Here is a 5085-nt window from a genome sequence, read left to right on the forward strand (position 1 = left end):
GTTTCGACAATGAGTTTAAAAGTTAAACACAGACATCTCAGAATTCCCAAAGTCAAACACAGACTGCGCCATATCGCCCACTTGACACATCAAGAAACGTTCCTGAATATATAAAGCCCTGATCGTCCACATACCTGATGACAACTGCAAGCAGAATGGTGGCGCCAAAGGTCCCAGAGCGGTGGGGCAATTTTTACTCCCTTGGGTACTGGAGTTTTTCCTTATTGTTAACCTATCTAGGAAAATTCTGGACCCTATAAAAAGGTATGACAGTGATTAAATCAGCTGTTAAAAAGGTTTTATATGGGCTATGATGGGACCACCACTCAATTTGCAGCTACCTTATATTGGTTCATATTCGTTATATTTAAGACTAGATTAGGAGGGGGGGGGGGGAGATTTCCTCTACCCAGACACAACAACTGATAGACAATATAACTCACAGGGCTGAGCTTTATGCATGTCTGCAACTTTAAACCTTATAAAGCAATTTACTCACATCTGTCATCACAATTATGTTGATTGATTCATTTCAGTTAATCATTTTGGATTTTAAAAAAACGTATAGACAGCCTAGCCAGCCCAATTCTGAATATAAACTACATTTGATCACATTTACATTTTCTCCTGACACACAAATGGACTATAAATACACGTTACCAATTAGTTCACCCTGACCAGATGGACAGGGTGCATAGACTGTATGCAGCTGCTCTTATTAGTAGCCTACAGTTTATCAGACTGATAAAATTGTCTCGTTTTCATCCCATACAGCATGTCAGATTTCTGATGTTTAGGTGTAGCCTAGCCTGCTGCAACATTTATGTCGTGAGTTTTTGCTGGTGTCTGTCCGGAGTGATTATGTATTACCATGGGCTCCTGAGTGGCTCGACGGTCTAAGGCACTGCATCTCGAGTGCTAGAGGCGTCACTACAGACAGGGTTTGGCCGGTGTAGGCCGTCATTGTAAATACGAATATGTTCTTAACGAACTTGCCTGGTTAAAAAATATATATTTGTTGAATAAGTACTGGAGGAAAGTGGAAAACCTACTAGAGCTTACATGAAAAAATGCGGCGCGTCAACCCCTTCTCTTTAATCTAACTTGTAATGGATGATGCGATTAAGCTATTAAATCATTCAGAATTTTATTCGACATCCCAGAAAAAAGTTTGATATGTTCAGCAAGTAATGCATTATAACATACAATTACCTCAGCAATTACCTCCTTTTAGTTGCCCTTGTTGGCGGCACATTCCCTTTCGTCGTGTCCTCTAACGCGTAATAATCGATGCATATTTTCCCCAGAAGCTTGAATCTGATGTGGCCATTTATTATCTCCCTGCTTTAGTTTAAGCCATTTAGCTGAACGGTCGATGTTCTTCAGGTCACCGTACCCACCTTTTGACCAAGGCTCAGACTTTCCAAAATGCAGGCAAGGACAGCAATACAGGCGGCTTGACAAAAGGCTCCCTGTTAACCAGCTATACTTTTGATACCAGTTGGAATTGAATGCCCTCACCTTTTCAACCTTCTTCATGAAACTGATCTCAGGCAGAGGTCGACGCTCACTTTTAATTCTCACCTTTACCGTGTACCCCAGAGAATGAGAGTGGTTCTTCAACGACAGCCATTCTGGCGGAGAAAACTGCACACTCGCGCTGGTAACGTTAGCTAGCTAACTACTGAAGTTAGCAAGGTACATTTTAAATAAATTACACTAACTGGAAACAAAAAAAAACGTTACAAAACCCCCCCAAAATAATTTGAATATACCTCCTCCAATCTCCTGTAATTTGAAAAAATGTATTTGAATGGAATAATATCCTAAAAATGCTCAACTATCACTCTACACTCCTAATTAAGGTTCAACCTTTTTTTCTTTCAATTCTCACCTAAAATGACATACCCAAATCTAACTGCCTGTAGCTCAGGCCCTGAAGCAATTATATGCATATTATTGGTTCCATTTAAAAGGAAACACTTTGAAGTTAGTGGAAATGTGAAATGAATGTTGGAGAATATAAAGTTGAAGTCAGAAGTTTACATACACTTAGGTTGGAGTCATTAAAACTCGTTTTTCAACAACTCCACACATTTCTTATTAACATACTATAGTTTTGGCAAATTGGTTACGACATCTACTTTGTGCATGTCACAAGTAATTTTTCCAACCATTTTCTACAGACAGATTATTTCATTTATAAATCACAGACATATTATTTCACTTATAATTCACTGTATCACAATTCTAGTCGGTCAGAAGTTTACATACACTAAGTTGACTGTGCTTTAAACAGCTTGGAAAATTCCAGAACATGATGTCATGGCTTCAGAAGCTTCTGATAGGCTCATTGACATCATTTGAGTCAATTGGAGGTGTACCTGTGGATGTATTTCAAGGCCTATCTTCAAAATCAGTGCCTCTTTGCTTGATATCATTGGGAAAATCTAAATAAATCAGCCAAGACCTCAGAAAGTAAATTGTAGTCTGGTTCATCCTTTGGAGCAATTTCCAAACGTCTGAAGGTACCACGTTCATCTGTACAAACAATAGTACGCAAGTATAAACACAATGGGACCACGCAGCCGTCATACCTCTCAGGAAGGAGACGCGTTCTGTCTCCTAGAGATGAACGTACTTTGGTGCAAAAAGTGCAAATCAATCCCAGAACAACAGCAAAGGACCTTGTGAAGATGCTGGAGGAAACAGGTACAAAAATATCTATATCCACAGTAAAACGGGTCCTATATCGACATAACCTGAAAGGCCACTCAGCAAGGAAGAAGCCACTGCTCCAAAACCGCCATGAAAAAGCCAGACTACGGGTTGCAACTGCACATGGGAACAAAGATTTCATTTTTTGGAGAAATGTCCTCTGGTCTGATGAAACAAAAATAGAACTGTTTTGCCATAATGACCATCGTTATGTTTGGAGGAAAAGGGGAATGCTTGCAAGCCCGAAGAACACCATCCCAACCGTGAAGCACGTGGGTGGCAGCATCATATTGTGGGGGTGCTTTGCTGCAGGAGGGACTGGTGCACTTCACAAAATAGATGGCATCATGAGGATGGTAAATTATGTGGATATATTGAAGCAACATCTCAAGACATCAGTCAGGAAGGTAAAGCTTGGTCACAGATGGGTCTTCCCGAATGGACAATGATCCCAAGCATACTTCCAAAGTTGTGGCAAAATGGCTTAAGGACAACAATGTCAAGGTATTTGGGTGGCCATCACAAAGCCCTGACCTCAATCCTATAGAACATTTGTGGGCAGAACTGATACTATTTGAGTGTATGTAAACTTCTGACCAACTGGGAATGTGATGAAAGAAATAAAAGCTCAAATAAATCATTCTCTCTACTATTATTCTAACATTTCACATTCTTAAAGTAAAGTGGTGATCCTAACCTAAGACAGGGAATTTTTACAGGATTAAATGTCAGGAATTGTGAAAAACTGAGTGGAAATGTATTTGGCTAAGGTGTATGTAAACTTCCGACTTCAACTGTAAGTCTATGGAAGGGGGTGAGGCCTACGAGCCTCCTAGGTTTTGTATTGAAGTCAATGTAGCCAGTGGAGGATCGACGCTAGCTGTCCTCCGGCTACACTATGGTGCTACCCTACAGAGTGCTGTTGAAGTTACTGTAGACCTTCATTGCAAAAGTGTATTTTAATAAATTATTTGGTGACATTAATATATTTAGTTTTTATCTAGAAAGGATACATGTTTTAATGTTTCAGTATGTTATTATTATTATTTATGAAAATTATTATTATTTATTTATTTAATTATTTATGAAATTTCACTGTGGAGGATGGTCCTCCCCTTCTTCCTCTGAGGAGCCTCCACTGGTGAATACATTTCTTATGTATAGGTGGCCCCGGAAATGGATCCACTATCCTGGTGTTGCAAGAGCCATGCTTTACACACTGACTGAGTTGACTGAGGACCACGCATTAGGCTTACAAATATGGACTTTCTTTATTGGCAATAGTCAGTGTATTACCTAAACCAGTGTAGCTCTGTAGGGGAATTATTAGTATACTGGATAAAGCCTCTGTCCCAAGTGACACCCTATACCCTGTTTAGAACACGGGTCAAAATTGTGCACTAAATAGGGAATAGGGTGCCATTTGGGACGAATCCTGTTAATTGTGATAATGTCAAGGTGTGTTTCTAGAGAAAAGGCCATCACATGTAATGTGAAAGACAGAGTGAATTATAGGAGCTGGTTTGCACACTTTTATCACGATCTGTCAAAGTAGATTATTACAGACATGAGTGATTCCCTGATTTTCATTTAATCTGCCTCCGAGATGCTACTCACCATTTATGATCTCATATTGTTTTATTGAACATGCATTGTGCCTCTCTGGCAATACCAATTTTTACGGCTCCGCAGTAAATTTCTCCAGTTTTTAGAAATGAAATCTTGTACGGTATTGCTTAAAAATACTTTTGCATATAATACATATGACGGAAGGGGCTTTATAAGGGCTTTAATATTATGGAAGGGGCTTTAATAGGGCGGAAGGGGCTTTAATAGGATGGAAGGGGCTTTAATATGATGGATGGGGATTTAATAGGGCGGAAGGGGCTTTAATAGGGCGGAAGGGGCTTTAATAGGATGGAAGGGGCTTTAATATGATGGAAGGGGCTTTAATATGATGGATGGGGATTTAATAGGGTGGAAGGGGCTTTAATAGGTCGTAAGGGGCTTTAATAGGGTGGAAGGGGCTTTAATAGGTCGTAAGGGGCTTTAATATGATGGATGGGGATTTAATAGGGCGGAAGGGGCTTTAATAGGTCGTAAGGGGCTTTAATATGATGGAAGGGGCTTTAATATGGCGGGAAGGGGCTTTAATATGGCGGAAGGGGCTTTAATATGATGGAAGGGGCTTTAATATGATGGAAGGGGCTTTAATATGATGGAAGTGGTGGAAGTGGCTTTAATAGGGTGGAAGGGGCTTTAATAGGTCGTAAGGGGCTTTAATATGATGGAAGGGGCTTTAATAGGGCGGAAGGGGCTTTAATATGATGGAAGTGGCTTTAATAGGGTGGAAGGGGCTTTAATATG

This window comes from Oncorhynchus kisutch, linkage group LG15 (assembly GCF_002021735.2).
Source record: "Oncorhynchus kisutch isolate 150728-3 linkage group LG15, Okis_V2, whole genome shotgun sequence".
In the NCBI taxonomy this organism is placed as follows: Eukaryota; Metazoa; Chordata; class Actinopteri; order Salmoniformes; family Salmonidae; genus Oncorhynchus; species Oncorhynchus kisutch.